General features: G+C 43.7%; 4 non-coding genes across 4 annotated transcripts; all 4 read left to right on the forward strand.

Annotated features, from left to right (window-relative positions):
- The first annotated feature begins 16,421 nt into the window (after positions 1-16,421).
- Trnal-caa (transfer RNA leucine (anticodon CAA)) lies at positions 16,422-16,537 on the forward strand. Its single transcript has 2 exons — positions 16,422-16,459; positions 16,492-16,537. It is a non-coding gene; the product is annotated as a tRNA-Leu (tRNA).
- A 702-nt stretch (positions 16,538-17,239) lies between these two features.
- Trnal-caa (transfer RNA leucine (anticodon CAA)) lies at positions 17,240-17,355 on the forward strand. Its single transcript has 2 exons — positions 17,240-17,277; positions 17,310-17,355. It is a non-coding gene; the product is annotated as a tRNA-Leu (tRNA).
- Positions 17,356-18,057: 702 nt separating this feature from the next.
- Trnal-caa (transfer RNA leucine (anticodon CAA)) lies at positions 18,058-18,173 on the forward strand. Its single transcript has 2 exons — positions 18,058-18,095; positions 18,128-18,173. It is a non-coding gene; the product is annotated as a tRNA-Leu (tRNA).
- Positions 18,174-18,875: 702 nt separating this feature from the next.
- Positions 18,876-18,991, forward strand: Trnal-caa (transfer RNA leucine (anticodon CAA)). Its single transcript has 2 exons — positions 18,876-18,913; positions 18,946-18,991. It is a non-coding gene; the product is annotated as a tRNA-Leu (tRNA).
- Positions 18,992-19,674: the final 683 nt, after the last annotated feature.

The following is a 19,674-nucleotide window of genomic DNA, read 5'->3' on the forward strand; positions in this document are numbered from 1 at the left end:
AAATAGTAGCTTCAAGCCCTTGCATAGGTTGTGAAACAGGTGGAGAAGGTAGTTTCTGAAGTTTCAGCTGGAGATATCATACCGCAATGGCTGCCTCATTAATCGTGTTTAATATGGGTCCCTGTACTGACATAACTCTGCTCAAAAAGTTTTTGGTTGGGTTCCAACTCTCAAAAGGTAGCTCTGTAGTAGTATAAACGCATTTCGAAAAATGGTCTATGGGGTTGCAGAGCGGGATAAATCTGAGCATACACAGAAATCTTTTCAGAACTGCTGCGGAATGTCGGTTTCGAGTATCACGGACACCAGGTGCGTGCCCCGGTTGAGGTTTAAAAATAATTTTCTATGCAGGATCAGAATAACATTTTTTCGAATGAAGAGAAAATCGTAACACATGTGTTTCGATCAGAGTTATGTGCAAGGGACCCTTCTTCACAATTGCCAACAAAGTTGCTTGGTTACAATGACTGAGGACCGTTTGTGGTGCCACCTCCAGACACCACACTTGCTAGGTGGTAGCCTTTAAATCGGCCGCGGTCCGTTAGTATACGTCGGACCCGCGTGTCGCCACTATAAGTGATTGCAGACCGAGCGCCGCCACCCGGCAGGTCTAGTCTAGCGAGACTCCCTAGCACTCGTCCCAGTTGTACAGCCGACTTTGCTAGCGATGGTTCACTGTCTACATACGCTCTCATTTGCAGAGACGACAGTTTAGCATAGCCTTCAGCTACGTCATTTGCTACTACCTAGCAAAGGCGCCATATTCACTTACTATATGTCTTCTGAACAGATAATATTGTGAATCATGTACTGTCAAGAGCGACGTTCATCATTAATGGATTAAAGTTAAGTATCAAACTAGCTATGTCCGCTTTCTGAATTCTAATTCCTTGTCATGTTCCAGACCTCACGTCAGTATAGTCCTTCCCGCCTCACGCCAGCCTGCGTGAGCTAAAACGCGTGCATTTTGGCCTCCATTCGTAACACGGTGTTGGCTCTTCAGCCAACACAACACCATTGACGGACGGAAGCGTTACTTGGACAAAAGGATATGATTGATGCACATCATCACATTTCCCATTATGATGATTGTCATTAGACAGCGCCCCGAAACATTCCACGATGTTTTTCGAAAACCGAAACTAAAACTAGACATATAATGTGTAGAATGTTGACTTATCCTTTTAGAGGAAATATTGACGCTGATGATCCCGCTTCGTCAACTACGTATCTGATTCAGTGCTTCTGAATTGTCTGATAATCAATTCGAACTGTGGTTGCTCATGTTACTGCAATTTATTTACTGCTTTTCTGGCTTCTTAATGCTTGCTTTGTTACACACAGCCTGCAGGTGAAATATATATTTTTTCTAGGAATGTTCTCGAATTAGATCGCAAACAGATATCCTGAAAACCACTGTTTAAGGAAACTACTTTAGCTGTGAAAAAATCACCCCACAGTGTGACAGATTAAAAAAGGAGATAATGTCACTATTGGCATATATGACCATACAAATATGTGGCATGTTAACATTACCTTATTGAAGTTGGTCATTGATACCTTGATACAAACAGAGCCCGATACACATGATCAAAGGACAAAAATCACATACCAAGAATATGTCACACTTCCTAACTGTCAAAGGACTGCAGTAAATCAACATTCCATCGACCCAGCAATTGACCAGAAGAACTCTTTCTGGATATGGGGTTGAGATGATGATGTGCCAAGAGCATCAGTCGCGCTATACAGATAAAAGGTCAATCTGTACTAGGCACAAAAAATACTACAGAAAGTGGAGATTAAACAAGCCATTCATCATTTGCTGCACTTCACTTGGATAAGAAGCTCAAATATATAACAAATGCAGGAGTCCTACGCATAGAGAGAAAGGCTGCAAAGTTGATTCTATTAGAAACCTTAGAAATTTAAAAAAAGGTGTGTGAATCAACAAATTTACTACTTAACGAGCAGGGTAAACTAAATTTTCAGCCCTCTTAAGTAGTATTGTAACTGATACATAGGAATGAAGCCGGTAACTGTTTCAGAACCTTGGTGGTCATCATTCATAAACAGCTGTAACACATACAGTCATTTACATAAGCAGCATCATGATTCCTGCGCACATAGCTCTGTTCCAGTATATTTTAGAAACAGACTAAATGTTATGCTGTTTAATATTGTGAGGTAGTACTACAGTACAAATATACTGTAACTTCTTCGTCATTAAAATAGTGAACAGAGGTAACTTCTATAGTTGAAGTCCGAAAGCATTACATTAAAAGAATTGGTACGTGTTCACCCTTGTTTGGGGTGCCTGCTTTGTAATGAGATGTGTGCAGGAAAATTGACATACAACCTTAACTTGTGGCATACAAAAATAAAGTGCTTTGTTTCTACAACACCATCGATCTGCCCCAGCTTTGAAGGCGTAACACTATGTTTCTGCGACTAGATGCCGTTCTGGCGTACTGTTAATGTTGTTCACTGGAAACTGGAAGAATTATCATTAAAGTTCGGAGAACAATGTTAGGTAATTGAATGTCATTACTTTCATAAAACTTAAGTGATGTAAGCAGTGCGCACCAGGAAAGCTTTCAGGAGGCAAGAGTGTCATCTGTTTCATATGTAACTGGGGTTTGGAGTGATCCAGTGGCTATGATGCTAGATGCGAGATACCGCTACACCTGGTCTACCCAAGTGCATTGGCAGTATGGTTCAAGCTACGGTTCCACGTTCGCCGCCCGACTCCAGTGCTACTCAGGTGCGAGCTTGCTCCCGACAATGATGAACATCGCTTACGTCCAGAAATGTTCAGACGTGTATGAAAATGCAGACTTTTTGTTACATAAGAACGTCATCACAAGGACTTCGTCCTCATATTGTTCGGAATAAATCTTAAAACCGTCCAGAATTACGTTATTGGCGATTATTTTTCACCTCGGAAATCGCTTTCCTTCCAGGTTTCCTTCATTGTTAGTAACAGAGATAATCTCAGTGTAACACCGGATTGAATGACAAACTATTACACTTTCTTTTCTGCTAATAATTGATAAATGCATTCTCAGTGAACTAAAGTAAGCTATACTAGCCATGAGACATTAAGCACAATTTTGAAAATAGGAAAATAGACATGTAAATGTTCAGCAATAACTGTAAATCGCCCAAAAATCCTGTGTGTTCTTTTCGTAGGAGAAGAGAGTTCCTTCCTTTCATTATGAATGTAATTCAAAGAAAACTGAAAGTGGAGTACAAAAGTGGAGTACTGGAAGAATGATTAGCACAGTAGCGCAACACACCAGCTGTCTGAGCAATAAGAGAATAAAATACTTTAAACGATTAAAGAGTCAGACCGATGTAGCGCAGAAAGCTATACATTTAATGACAATCATATTACACTTTTTTCGCTAAAGTCTCTAGAAATATCTAGAACAGGGGCAGCCAGGAATTTAGCTCGCGACCTGTGCCCTAGCTTGCAGCAGTCTTCCTGCACGCTTCCCCCACTGCCATGTCACACTGAGTGGGAGGTAGAGGCAGAGGAAGAAACTACAGGTGCGCCATATTTAGATGGCAGTGCATATCACTTGGTTTCATATCTCATATTCCTCAGCAATAGATATCACAACGAAACAGATTTTGAGTACTATTTTATTATGTTTGGCACAGTGAAGACATTATATATACATATGGTGGTCGGAAATTCTCGTTACAGACTTCTAGGACTTGTAGAGGGGAGTGAGTACAGCGTATTTTGAATGGGAACCCATGTCCGGAAACGTCATCCAACGAGACTACAGAGCGTCAAAGTTATAGGCGCGGGCGTCTGTAAATGTACGTATACAAGGGGTGATTCGGTGATGATGTTACATACTTGCTAAGACGACGGAGAACAATAAATGTATTCATTTCCCTGTACCGGAAACGAACGAGTCGAAGGTTATAAACGAAAACCGTTCTGATACCTCTGACAGTTGAATACATGTACCGGTTCTTGTGTTGCGAAGAGTGCAGGGCTGGTAACTTTCAGTGGTGGTAGTGTGGACAAACACGAGAAAAAATATCCAGTAACCGTGGGCTCTAAATTGCATACCTGAGGAGCTATGACCATTCGTTCATCTTCGCTAATGTGAAACACATCTCCTCTACTGAGCAAGTGTTCATAGCTGTTAAGGTACGCACTTTAGAGCCCTCGTCTATTGGACATTTTTTCTCGTTTTTGTCTCTGCAAGTCCTAGAAGTCTGTAACGGGAATTTCCGATCACCCTATATATATATACAGGATGGTCCATTGATCGTGACCGGCCAAATGTGTCACGAAATAAGCGTCAAACGAAAAAACTACAAAGAACGAAACTTGTATAGCTTGAAGAGGGACACCAGATGGCGCTATGGTTGGTCCGCTAGATGGCGCTGCCATAGGTCAAAAGGATATCAACTACGTTTTTTTTTTAAATAGGAACCCCCATTTTTTATTACATATTCGTGCAGTACGTAAAGAAATATGAATGTTTTAGTTGTACCACTTTTTTCGCTTTGTGATAGATGGCACTGTAATAGTCACACACGTTTAAGTACGTGGTATCACGTAACATTCCGCCAGTGCGGATAGGGGCAGGGGGCGACAATTTCACAGATTTTCGCACTCAGTTGTCACGTGATCATTACTTACTTTCATAATCGGAGAAAGGTCTTTCACACATGTACTCATATGTTAATCGAAACATTGGATCACATTCGCGACCTCATTATGAAGATGTGGAAACAATATCTGAGGAAAACAATGAAGACTTATTGGACAATGTTACGGTAAAGGAACTATGTTGTGTATCAATCAGTTACATCTGAGCATGCACAGCAAATCTTTCAGTTGAGATGGCTAATATTCTCTAAAGCAGATCGGAAACATGTAAGATCGGCAGTGTCCTCAAAACGTTTAGAAAACCATCCACTTAATCCTCTCAATGTCACAGTGAGTCCTTCAGACCTTGCGCTTTCTTTACAGACAGTGAGCGTAGGTAACTAAACTACGTTTGGCAGAATTTGTCCATTTTACAATGCGATTCTCTTTTTAAATGCATCCCCACCAAATTAGAAATAAGTTGTTTCTCCCCGCGAAGTGTCTTACTGTGGGCAGTGGGCAGTCAAGTCCGCTTAAAATGCGAGGTCTGCAATCCGTTCCGTATGTTCTAATATTCGTTCCTGCACTCCTTTTCCTTCATGAATTCAGTATTAGCGAGTTTGAAATTGCAAAACAGCTCCAGGCAAGCCCCTTGATTTAACCAATTTGTTCACATCTACATCTACATCTACATTTATACTGCGGAAGACACCCAACGGTGTGTGGCGGAGGGAACTTTACGTGCCAGTGTCGTTGCCTCCCTTTCCTGTTCCAGTCGGGTATGGTTCGCGGGAAGAACGACTGCCGGAAAGCCTCTGTGCGCGCTCGAATCTCTCTAATTTTATATTCGTGATCTCCTCGAGAGGTACAAATAGGGGGAAGCAATATATTCGATACTTCATCCAGAAACGCACCCTCTCGAAACCTGGACAGCAAGCTACACCGCGATGCAGAGCGCCTCTATTGCAGAGTCTGCCACCTGAGTTTGCTAAATATCTCCGTAACGCTATCATGCTTACCAAATAACCCTGTGACGAAACGCGCCGCTCTTCTCAGGATCTTTTCTATCTCCTCTGCCAACTCGACCTGGTACGGATCCCACACTGATGAGCAATACTCAAGTATAGGTTGAACGAGTGTTTTGTAAGCCACCTCCTTTGTTGATGGACTACATTTTCTAAGGACTCTTCCAATGAATCTCAACATGGCAGCTGCCTCACCAACAATTAACTTTATATGATCATTCCACTTCAAATCGTTCCGTATGCATACTCCCAGATATTTTACAGAAGTAAGTGCTACCAGTGTTTGTACCGCCATCGTATGATTACACAATAAATGATCCTTCTTTCTATGTATTCCCAATACATATTCACATGCTCAATGACGCACATTCCTTCCTGATGAATGGAACAGTGAATCTTGTCTATCGATTGTTGTATTTTCCCCTCTGCCACTGTAAAATAATTCTTTAAATTCTGTCTGCATTGGACTGTAATGTCGCTTCATAGCAAATCTGCAGTACTCATCAGTTACGTAACTGCATAATAGATTCCTCTCTTCTGTCATTCCCATTCATATTTAAAGGTTTGTGACGTTATATCACTAGACTGTCTCTTTTTGTGCAAACAGCCACTGGACCTGTGAACGTCATTCGTACCACAAAAAAACAAACAACAAAGGATAAACGGCGCTGACACCACGAGTCTGCCAAACTGAAGACAGATGTGCCGACCGAAAGACGGCACAGCGCAACACTAAATGGAATGTTGCCCGTACCCGGTACTTCCGAGAAGAACCGTGCAAAGCCGAGACGGCTGCCCGGGGTAGTATAGCCTGCGGGAGTGCCCGAGCGGTTCTAGGCGCTTCAGTCTGGAACCGCGTGACTACTAGGGTCGAGGGCATGGATATGTGTGATGTCCTTAGGTTAGTTAGGTTTAAGCAGTTCTAAGCTCTAGGGGACTGATGACCTCAGATGTTAAGTCCCATAGTGCTCAGAGCCATTTGAACCCGCGCGGGGTAGCCATGTGATCTAAGGCGGCTTGCCACGGTTAGCGCGGCTGGCCACGATGGAGGTTCGAGTCCTCCCTCGGGCATGGTGTGTGTGTTGTCCTTAGCGTATGTTAGGGTTGAAGTTAGATTAAGTAGTGTGTAAGCCTAGGGACCGATGACCCCAGAAGTTTGGTCCCACAGGAACTTACCACAAATTTCAATTTTCAGAGCCGAGACAGGCCGAGTCTCGTCCGCACGTGACCCACACGCCTGGCTCGGGTGTCGTTTGGCACCCCATGGCTGGCCCTGATCTAGCACACTTTTCCACCCTTCAGTGAGCTCTCCCATTCCACTAGAATACAGTTCTTGACAACGGTGTCTGCACAGTTTGCTTCATCACTTTGTTGTCTTCGAACTTAGGGCCTTTCAGCAAGGCAAATATATGAAATCGGACTGTGCGAGATCGGTACTGTAAGATACGAGGGCTATTCGCAAAGTAAGGAACGATAGGTCGTGAAATGCAAAACCACAGTGAAAATCAAAACTGTTTTATTTGCAACGGTTAGCTACACCTTCCAGCTACTCCTGGACACAGTCGCCGCTCAGACTTAGCCATCTGTCGTAGCGTTGTACCAACTTTTCAATTACCTCGTTATAGAAGACAGCCGCCAGTGCTTTTCGGCAATTTTCTACTCTGGAGTGCCGCTCCGTGTCTGCGTCAAAATATTGCCTTCATAGCCAGCGGTTCACGTGAGCAGAGATAGACCTCAGGGGTAGCAAATTACGGGTTGTATTGTACGTGATCAAACACTTCCCGTCGAAAACGCTGCAGGAGCATCTTCATTGGCCCTGCGAAGTACCGCCGAGAATTGTCGTGTAGAACGAACCGCATGACAGTTACGTTATTTGGATTGCATTGCTTCAGGCGAAATCTTTCGCCAGGCCCTCATAGTTGGCGGGAGACGCTAACTTCTAGCCATCTTTACGGTCTCACTGTGAGCTCAGAACTGAAAAGTGCGACATGATGCTATCGATGGGCGTACTAGACACAGTGCCCAACGCATCTGTGCAAAGCTTCGCAGGTTTTTAACTGTATTTTCCACTTCGCGACCGATCGTTCCTTTCTTTCCAAATAACCCTTGTATGTATTGCTCCTTCCCCGCCCCCCTCTCGACCCTCCATTCATTCCAGTCCCAACAGATTGACACAGATTTTCCATCAGATTTTATGTAATCTGTATAGTATTGAGGTAGGCACTATCACCCATCAGAAAAGGGACCACTACAAAAAGCACCACGGCGATTTCTTCTTATAGTTATTTCACTTCATGTTAAAGTACATCTGAATAGCTGAATATCTGAGTGCTTACAAATGAGGTGGTGCTGTAATGAGCTCACAGTCATGAGGACCATAGTTCAGTTCTCTGATTGGACAACGAAATTTAGATTTTCCGTGTGTTACATAAACAACCCGAGACAAATACAGGGACGCTTCCTTCCAATAGAATACGACCGATTTCCTGCACCATACCACCATAATGACCACTCGCGATCTAATATCAAATCATGTCTAGAGGAACACTTTACTAACGATCATGTCAACAAAAATGAACAATGATCAGTTTACGAATTGTACTTTAATATACACTGGTGAAAACTTACTAAATTTTATATGATATACGTTTACTACCCGTAATAAACGCCGTCGGCTTCGCCGTTGTCGTCGTTGCCAGTCGCACGTTACCTTGTACACTTGTGATATACACTGCTGGCCATCAAACTTGCTACACCACGAAGATGACGTGCTACATACGCGAAATTTAACCGACAGAAATAAGATGCTGTGATATATGCAAATGATTACCTTTTAAGAGCTTTCACACAAGGTTGGCACTGCTGGCTACACCTACAACATGCCGACATGAGGAATGTTTCCAGCCGATTTCCCATACACAAGCAGCAGTTGATCGGCGTTGCCTGGTGAAACGTTGTTGTGATGCCTCGTGTAAGGAGGAGAAATGCGTACCATCACGTTTCCGACTTTAATAAAGGTCGGATTGTAGCCATCGCGACTGCGGTTTATCGTATGGCGACATTGCAGCTCGCGTTGGTCGAGATACAATGACTGTTAGCAGAATATGGAATCGGTGGGTTCAGGAGGGTAATACGGAACGCCGTGCTGGATCCCAACGGCCTGGTATCACAAGCAGTCGAGATCAGAGGCATCTTATCCGTATGGCTGTAACGGATCGTGCTGCCACGTCTCGATCCATGAGTCAACAAAAAGATGGGGACGTTTGCAAGACAAAAACCATCTGCACGAATAGTTCAACGACGTTTGCAGCAGCATGGACTATCAGCGCGCAGACCATGGCTGCGGTTACCCTTGACGCCGCATCGCAGACAGGAGCGCCTGCGATGGTGTACTCAATGACGAACCTGGGTGAACGAATGGAAAAACGTCATTTTTTCGGATGAATTCAGGTTCTGTTTACAGCATCATGATGGTCGCATCAGTGTTTGGCGACATCGCGTTGAACGAACATTGGAAGCGTGTATTCGTCATCGCCATACTGGCGTATCAGCCGACGTGATGGTATGGGGTGCCATTGGTTACACGTCTCGGTCACCTCTTGTTCGCATTGACAGCACTTTGAACAGTGGACGTTACATTTCAGATGTGTTACGACCCATGGCTCTACCCTTCATTCGATTCCTGCAAAACCCTAAATTTCATCAGGATAATGCACGACCGCATGTTGCAGGTCCTGTACGGCCCTTTGTGGATACAGAAAATGTTCGACTGCTGCCCTGGCCAGCACATTCTCCAGATCTCTCGCCAATTGAAAAGGTCTGGTCAATGGTGGCCGAGCAACTGGCTCGTCACAATACGCCAGTCCCTACTTTTGATGAACTGTGGTATCGTGTTGAAGCTGCATGGATGGCTGTACCTGTACACACCATCCAAGCTCTGTTTGACTCAATGTCCAGGCGTATCAAGGCCGTTATTACGGCCAGAAGTGGTTGTTCTGGGTACTGATTTCTCAAGATCTATGCACCCAAATTGCGTGAAAATGTAATCACATATCATTTCTAGTATAGTATATGTGTCCAATTAATACCCGTTTATCATCTGCATTTCTTCTTGGTGTAGCAATTTTAATGGCCAGTAGTGTAACAACGATTCGTATCTAGAAATACGGAATGATAAAGACAACGTGGAGAAAATAAAACAATACAACCTGCCCAGTATTTGAGATATATATCGATAGAAAGATCCCTGCTCTCTGCCTCATCACTGATGTCCTTAACTGAAAATGACCAGGCCTATTCGGAAAGTTGGGTAGGATCGGGAGCTAAATGGAAACCGCAGTGAACATCCGATTCAGCTTTTCACAGATGTGTTGGGCACTGTCTCTAGTACGCCCGTCGATCTCGTGACGTCCCTCTTTTCAATTCCGAGAGCACAGAGTTCACGTGAAGGTGCCTAGAAAATAGTGCCTCTCGCCAAGTATAAGGGCCTAGTGAGAGATTTCGCCTGATGTCATGCAGCCCACATAACACTAATGTCATGCGTCTCCTTTTTGATGACAGTTCTCCATTTTGGCACAGACAACGAGCTGCAGACCAGCATAGAGAATTCGCGGTAAGCACAGGCGGCTACCTTCTATGACGAGAGTATTGGAAAGTTGATACAATACTACGACAAATGCCAAAGTCGGAGAGGCGACTATGTAGAGAAGTAGCTGGAAGGTGTAGCAAACTGTTGTAAATAAAACATTTTCGATTTCCGCAATTGTTTCCATTTCGTGACCGATCGGACCTTACTTTCTGAATAGCCCTTCTAATTTAGAACAAAATGTATTGATTGTTGTGACTGTATGGACTAGACAGTCTGATCTGGTGGTACATTCTGCGCTACATTCGTGCGGCTGCGTCTGGCGAAGGTCGAAAGTCTGCGGAGCTCACGCCTGCTTACTGTTGTATGGATGCGACAACGATATGAACTGTAAGTAAGGTAAATGTGGTAAATAGGAAGACCGTAATGGAGTGTCATGATAGTCGACCAGTTCCGCTTGAAAAGTGGTGGACTAAGGAGCTTCCTGACCGCTCCGAAACAGCTGCATTTCTTTATTTAGTATGCGTGGTGTTATTGTGTCTCGTGCGATGTTGTTCAACCGTGAGCTGGCGTTTGTGCTCGTCTGAGTCCTAAGAAATTAGCCCACGTGGGTTAATCTACACTATGTCCCGTATGTTTCCCACAAAAAGACAGGCTGGAATTTAAGTTTGACAAGGATACAAGTTCCGTTCAAGCCAACTCTCTACAAGTACACCCTTGGCTAGTAGACACCACTGTATTAAGCATTGATTAAGGTCAAAATCTCGAACAATACCGATTCTTCGTCAAGCTATCGAACCCTGTATTGAGGTAAAATACTACTGCTGTAGTATCCATACAAGGCTGAATTCCACCGCCGAAACGGAACGGAACGGTGAGTACTGTTGACATTTCGAATACCGACGTTGAATATGAAAATGTCCGTATTTTCAGTCAGACTGCTGAAAGTGGAAAACTATTGTTATTAAAGGAACCTTGTTGCAATACGGTGACGTCAGGAGTATTACGCACGAAACGTACCTATTCAGCTTACATTACAATGTTTTAGTAGAGTAAAGTAAGTTGGAATCAAATTAAGTTAAATATTCCTTTGGATATTACGGTTCCCGGTTACAGGGTGTAAGAAAGGTATTAAGCAACAAGACTGTCGAAAACGGGTAACAGTACTCAGAACTGCCCTCCAGCAACGTTAACTGTTCCGCACATGGTCACTCAGAATCAAACAGTAGCCAGCACGCTACCAGGTCCCGCAGTTACCAAAATCAAGGAGGGTAGACAGAAATTCCCCAATTGCCTTGTAAAACGGAGGCGGATCGCAAACCCTTTAAATGTTTCTTACCTGTAGCAAGAAACAAGAGACGCAAGAACTGTGATGGAAGTAGCACTGTTTACTAAGCAATAAACTGGACCAGTTTAAAAAGACAGACTTAATAGAACGGAGAGTGACATACCTTTGGCCAGTAATACCGCCTGGAATCACACGACATAAGGCCAAAGTTCACAGCCCGAACAGCAGAATGTAGTGTCCCATTTATCGTGTGTACTGCAATCAAACCCTCAGTGCCAGGTACCACATCAAACTGAACAACACGCAACGCCAGTAGTAAACATACACAACAGGGAAGTGAGAGAGCGTCAGTAATCTGTGTCATGGCAATACGAGACAGAAGACAAACTCAGCAAAGCTGAAGCTATACACAACCAACCAGTTGTCATAAGTTCTTATTCTGAAAGTTTAAGAGTAAAATTATAGAAGAATTCTTTTTTTAATTATTAAAAGTATAAGCCTATAACAAGGGAAATATAAACAGTATAACACCCCTTGGACCACACCTGCTGCCCGAAAAGAATGGAGGAAAGCGGCAATAAACGACCTGAAATCGAGAGTGTACAAGCAACAAATGCGAGAGTAAACGCAGGAACTCACAGGAACAGAAACACGATAAGGCGGGCCAACAAGACGCTGCAAAAGGGAAGCCGAAGGGAAAGTGAGTCAAAGAATTCTACAGAGAAAGTGACCAACCATGGGAGAACGAAATGAAGATACAACCAAATGTAAAACGTAATAAGAAACAAAGTAAAGAATCGACAAAGATAACGAAAGCCAAGAAATCGACTCTGAAGTTGAATCAAAAATGGACTAGTGTTGAGAGAGTGAAGGCCCGTTATGCTTAAAATAAGCACTGTAAGTGCGTGAATCAAGAATATAAACTGCTGATCGTAAATTAGCAAGCTGAAACCTAACTTCAGACCAGTAAGACTACGGCAAACGAGGACGGGTTTGAGGCTGACGTACCCATTACTACTGGAAGTCATAACTTCCAACCTTGTCTTACCTGGTTTCCAATCGATAGTAAACGTATCCCACGAAGTAAATGCAAGCAAGGCTGTGGTGTCACCGCCAGACACCACACATGCTAGGTGGTAGCCTTTAAATCGGCCGCGGTCCGTTAGTATACGTCGGACCCGCGTGTTGCCACTAACAGTGATTGCAGACCGAGCGCCCCAGTTGTACAGCCGACTTTGCTAGCGACGGTTTACTGCCTACATGCGCTCTCATTTGTAGAGACGACAGTTTAGTATAGCCTTCAGCTACGTCATTTGCTACGACCTAGCAAGGCGCCATATTCAGTTACTATTGATATTAATATTGTGAATCATGTACCTTCAAGAGCGACGTTCATCATTAATGGATTAAAGTTAAGTATCAAAGTAATTACGTCCGCTTTCTGAACTCTAATTCCCTGTCATGTTCTAGACCTCACGTCAGTATAGTCCTCCCTCCTCATACCAGCCTGCGTGAGCTAAACGCGTGCATTTTGGCCTCCAATAGTAACCCGGTGTTGGCCCTTCAGCCAACACAACAAAGGCCATTTTGTTCATGAAGGCCTTCCCATAGCAGAAGAGGAAAAACTAGAATCCGTTGTAAATGTGTACGCATCTTTAAAAAAGACATCATCCAACGTCGTGATAGGAGGGGATTTTTATTGTGCTGTTCGCCAGAAAGATCAGAGGCCATATTTCAGTTACTGTAAAGAACTATACGACCTTGTTAAAAATTAGACTCAAGAACTAGTGGAAATTGTTTCACCTTACTGATATGAAATTTACATTTTTTGCCCTCCGTATCAAGTACCTGCCTCGACAGATTTTTTGCAGCGTCTCACATAAGCGAACGTGTCATCTACCACTGTGCCTACGCCGTGACAGTAAATCTAGTTAAGCAGCCAACAAAACGGCTCAGAGGGATAGTGCATGCTAAATATTATACACTTCCAAGACACAGACTTTGATGAAGTCCTTAGAACAGCTTGCACCGTTTGTTTGCCCTCTATAATCATACACCGGACTAAAATAGAGTGCTGGACCACCGACGCTAAAAAAATTGAGATTATTTAATCACACACTATAGCCAGAAAGCAAATGGTCAAAAAGGGACCACAGAATTTTGTTACGCCGTCTTCAGAAAATTATATGAAATTCAATGATAGAAATATATGAAAGCACAAATAAAGATGATAAAGGAAAAACTGATTAAAATTAAGCCACACCACTAGACGCCTAGAACGTAAATCGAAAGTTAAATCTGTTAATGAAGCAGAAACAGATCGTAGTTCCACCTAATCAAAGCTCGTCCAGCCATGCACGTACTTTTATTAGAAAATTGGCTGCGACGAAAGGTGACCAATTCGTTGCAAAAAAAAAGCCGTCGTGCAAGAATTTCATTGTTACTATGACAACATGAACTCCGCGCACCCAACTGACAAAAGTCTGGCGTCTGAAATAATTCAGGTGCCAATTGCAGACGACACTGCAGAAGAAAACGATGAAATCTTGGCGGACTTCGCAAGTGAAGAAATTTTATGATTAATCACCGAAGCCCAGCAAAAATATCCCTTCAAAAAATGGCTCTAAGCACTATGGGACTTAACATCTATGGTCATCAGTCCCCTAGAACTTAGAACTACTTAAACCTAACTAACCTAAGGACATCACACAACATCCAGTCATCACGAGGCAGAGAAAAATATCCCTTCAGCCGGACGGCCTTCCTATAGCATTCTTTTTCAAATTCTTTTATATCATTGTGCCCATCCTTACGAAACTACTAAATTATATCTTGAGAGGCACAGACATAACTGAAATAAGGTAAAGTAATCCAAGTACCAAAAACGCTAGGCCAACACATAAACTACAGCTTCCGGCATATAACACTTAAAATTTTGATTACAACATCATAACTAGGGCAATAAATCCTGGAATGACGCTGATAGGTTGTAAGGTAATAAAAAATCACTGCCGCGCGAGGTAGCAGTGCGGTCTTAGGCGCCTTGTCACGGTCCGTGCGGCTCCCCCCCGTCAGAGGTTCGAGTCCTCCCTCGGGCATGGGTGTGTGTGTTGCCAATATCGCAAGTTCGTTTAAGTAGTGCGTAAGCTTAGGGACCGATGACCTAACAAGAGAACCTCCCCATCGCAACCCCCTCAGATTTAGATATAAGTTGGCACAGTGGATAGGCCTTGAAAAACTGAACACAGGTCAATCGAGAAAACAGGAAGAAGTTGTGTGGAACTATGAAAAGAATAAGCAAAATATACAAACTGAGTAGTCTATATGCAAAATAGGCAACATCTGGAGAATGTGAGCTCACGAGCGCCGTGGTCCTGTGGTTAGCGTGAGGAACTGCGGAACGAGAGATCCTTCGTTCAAGTCATCCCTAGAGTGTGAAGTTTACTTTCTTTATTTTTGATCTGTCCGTTCGTTCACTGTAATAAGTTTAGTGTCTGTGTTTTGCGACCGCACCGCAAAACCATGCGATTAGTAGACGAAAGGACGTGCCTCTCCAATGGAAAACGAAAACATTTGATCGCAAGTTCATAGGTCAACCGATTCCTCCACAGGAAAACAAGTATGATATATTCTTGTACACTTGGCGAATGGGTAAAAAGATTCTTCTACCTAGCCCGATTCAGGTTTTCTCGTGGATGTGATAATCACTCCCAAAAAAGTGATGAAAACATAAGAGTTTGTCACATAAACTGCAACAAATGAATGCAACAGTTAACAGTCGCACAGTTTTCCCTGTGCTCTGTCAAAACATATGTTTCTTTAGGTGGAGCGTCCCCATAGTAAGGCGCAGTTACCTCGCATCGGACGGACGGACGGACGGACAGATAATAATTGTCTGAAAATAAAAAGTTAAACTTTTCACTCAAGGGAAGACTTGTACCAAGGACCTCTCGCTCCGCAGTTGCCCACGCTAACTACGGGACCACGGCGCTCTGGCGCGTATACTGTCTTTGATCTTGCCTGTCTTATGCATGGAGTACTCAGTTTGTATATTTTGCTTATTTTTTCACAGCTCCACACAACTTCTTCCTGTTTTCTCGATTGATCTGTGTTCAGTTTTTCAAGGCCTATCCACTGTGCCAACTTATAACTAAATCTGAGGGGGGTGCGATGGGGAGGTTCCCTTGTAAGTAGTTTGGTTCCATAAGACCTTAGTACAAATTTCCAAAAATTGCCTGTCACGTATCACATTTAGAAGCATCATGACCTTTGTAAAGTGCAACAGCACGATACTGGCCGTGTTCTCCTAAGTGAAATCAAAAATTTGTATCAAACACAAGCGCACCTACGGCAACCAAACTGTTTCTTCGGTAGTGTGAGCTACAAACAGAGAGTGTTGGTTGTAAATACGACGTTCCCTCGTGAGGTTACTTCCGCGCCACAGCCGCAAACACGTCAAAAGGGACACTTGTGGTATGAAAACGACTCTTGTCTGGAGATGCAGAGTGCTAACGACAGTGTGAGGAAACAGTGCAGGCTGACCAGTACATCCTCTGTACAATAACAGTCGCTGATGAAATACAGAGAACTCGAAATAAATTCATATACTCAAAATATTACTTTATGGAGATTACAACGTGACCAAAACTTGAGATATTACTAGACAGATAATCTCTGATGTCTGTAACAGACGACTTAGTTTCGAACAAAATGTATTGAGTGCTGTGATTATACGGATTTGAGAAACTATTTTGGTGGTACATTCTGCGCTATATTTGTGCGGCTGCACCTGGCGAACGTGTAACGGGTGCAGAACTCATGCCGGTGTACTGTGGCAACGTGGATGCTACTACAACATCAACTGTAAGTTCTCTAACAGAACAAACGAGGAGCATCAAATCAAGTGTCAGGATGGCCGAGCGGTCTAAGGCGCCAGACTCAAGGAAAAACCTTGGCTGCAGTAGCAGCTAGAGCCTTCTGGTCCTCGAATGAGGGCGTGGGTTCGAATCCCACTCCTGACACAGATCTTGTCGCTTCTCTGGAGCACCCTGTGTATCATTGAGATCCTTTGTAAAGTGCAACAGCACGATACTGGCCGTGTTCTCCTAAGTGAAATCAAAAATTTGTATCAAACACAAGCGCACCTACGGCAACCAAACTGTTTCTTCGGTAGTGTGAGCTACAAACAGAGAGTGTTGGTTGTAAATACGACGTTCCCTCGTGAGGTTACTTCCGCGCCACAGCCGCAAACACGTCAAAAGGGACACTTGTGGTATGAAAACGACTCTTGTCTGGAGATGCAGAGTGCTAACGACAGTGTGAGGAAACAGTGCAGGCTGACCAGTATATCCTCTGTACAATAACAGTCGCTGATGAAATACAGAGAACTCGAAATAAATTCATATACTCAAAATATTACTTTATGGAGATTACATCGTGACCAAAACTTGAGATATTACTCGACAGATAGACCTCTGCATTCTATCTAATCTCTGATGTCTGTAACAGACGACTTAGTTTCGAACAAAATGTATTGAGTGCTGTGATTATACGGATTTGAGAAACTCTTTTGGTGGTACATTCTGCGCTATATTTGTGCGGCTGCACCTGGCGAACGTGTAACGGGTGCAGAACTCATGCCGGTGTACTGTGGCAACGTGGATGCTACTACAACATCAACTGTAAGTTCTCTAACAGAACAAACGAGGAGCATCAAATCAAGTGTCAGGATGGCCGAGCGGTCTAAGGCGCCAGACTCAAGGAAAAACCTTGGCTGCAGTAGCAGCTAGAGCCTTCTGGTCCTCGAATGAGGGCTTGGGTTCGAATCCCACTCCTGACACAGATTTTGTCGCTTCTCTGGAGCACCCTGTGTATCATTGAGATCCTTTGTAAAGTGCAACAGCACGATACTGGCCGTGTTCTCCTAAGTGAAATCAAAAATTTGTATCAAACACAAGCGCACCTACGGCAACCAAACTGTTTCTTCGGTAGTGTGAGCTACAAACAGAGAGTGTTGGTTGTAAATACGACGTTCCCTCGTGAGGTTACTTCCGCGCCACAGCCGCAAACACGTCAAAAGGGACACTTGTGGTATGAAAACGACTCTTGTCTGGAGATGCAGAGTGCTAACGACAGTGTGAGGAAACAGTGCAGGCTGACCAGTACATCCTCTGTACAATAACAGTCGCTGATGAAATACAGAGAACTCGAAATAAATTCATATACTCAAAATATTACTTTATGGAGATTACAACGTGACCAAAACTTGAGATATTACTCGACAGATAGACCTCTGCATTCTGTCTAATCTCTGATGTCTGTAACAGACGACTTAGTTTCGAACAAAATGTATTGAGTGCTGTGATTATACGGATTTGAGAAACTCTTTTGGTGGTACATTCTGCGCTATATTTGTGCGGCTGCACCTGGCGAACGTGTAACGGGTGCAGAACTCATGCCGGTGTACTGTGGCAACGTGGGTGCTACTACAACATCAACTGTAAGTTCTCTAACAGAACAAACGAGGAGCATCAAATCAAGTGTCGGGATGGCCGAGCGGTCTAAGGCGCCAGACTCAAGGAAAAACCTTGGCTGCAGTAGCAGCTAGAGCCTTCTGGTCCTCGAATGAGCTCGTGGGTTCGAATCCCACTCCTGACACAGATTTTGTCGCTTCTCTGGAGCACCCTGTGTATCATTGAGATCCTTTGTAAAGTGCAACAGCACGATACTGGCCGTGTTCTCCTAAGTGAAATCAAAAATTTGTATCAAACACAAGCGCACCTACGGCAACCAAACTGTTTCTTCGGTAGTGTGAGCTACAAACAGAGAGTGTTGGTTGTAAATACGACGTTCCCTCGTGAGGTTATTTCCGCGCCACAGCCGCAAACACGTCAAAAGGGACACTTGTGGTATGAAAACGACTCTTGTCTGGAGATGCAGAGTGCTAACGACAGTGTGAGGAAACAGTGCAGGCTGACCAGTACATCCTCTGTACAATAACAGTCGCTGATCAAATACAGAGAACTCGAAATAAATTCATATACTCAAAATATTACTTTATGGAGATTACAACGTGACCAAAACTTGAGATATTACTCGACAGATAGACCTCTGCATTCTGTCTAATCTCTGATGTCTGTAACAGACGACTTAGTTTCGAACAAAATGTATTGAGTGCTGTGATTATACGGATTTGAGAAACTCTTTTGGTGGTACATTCTGCGCTATATTTGTGCGGCTGCACCTGGCGAACGTGTAACGGGTGCAGAACTCATGCCGGTGTACTGTGGCAACGTGGATGCTACTACAACATCAACTGTAAGTTCTCTAACAGAACAAACGAGGAGCATCAAATCAAGTGTCAGGATGGCCGAGCGGTCTAAGGCGCCAGACTCAAGGAAAAACGTTGGCTGCAGTAGCAGCTAGAGCCTTCTGGTCCTCGAATGAGGGCGTGGGTTCGAATCCCACTCCTGACACAGATTTTGTCGCTTCTCTGGAGCACCCTGTGTATCATTGAGATCCTTTGTAAAGTGCAACAGCACGATACTGGCCGTGTTCTCCTAAGTGAAATCAAAAATTTGTATCAAACACAAGCGCACCTACGGCAACCAAACTGTTTCTTCGGTAGTGTGAGCTACAAACAGAGAGTGTTGGTTGTAAATACGACGTTCCCTCGTGAGGTTACTTCCGCGCCACAGCCGCAAACACGTCAAAAGGGACACTTGTGGTATGAAAACGACTCTTGTCTGGAGATGCAGAGTGCTAACGACAGTGTGAGGAAACAGTGCAGGCTGACCAGTACATCCTCTGTACAATAACAGTCGCTGATCAAATACAGAGAACTCGAAATAAATTCATATACTCAAAATATTACTTTATGGAGATTACAACGTGACCAAAACTTGAGATATTACTCGACAGATAGACCTCTGCATTCTGTCTAATCTCTGATGTCTGTAACAGACGACTTAGTTTCGAACAAAATGTATTGAGTGCTGTGATTATACGGATTTGAGAAACTCTTTTGGTGGTACATTCTGCGCTATATTTGTGCGGCTGCACCTGGCGAACGTGTAACGGGTGCAGAACTCATGCCGGTGTACTGTGGCAACGTGGGTGCTACTACAACATCAACTGTAAGTTCTCTAACAGAACAAAC

The sequence above is a fragment of the Schistocerca serialis genome, chromosome 2, assembly GCF_023864345.2.
Source record: "Schistocerca serialis cubense isolate TAMUIC-IGC-003099 chromosome 2, iqSchSeri2.2, whole genome shotgun sequence".
Taxonomy (NCBI): domain Eukaryota; kingdom Metazoa; phylum Arthropoda; class Insecta; order Orthoptera; family Acrididae; genus Schistocerca; species Schistocerca serialis.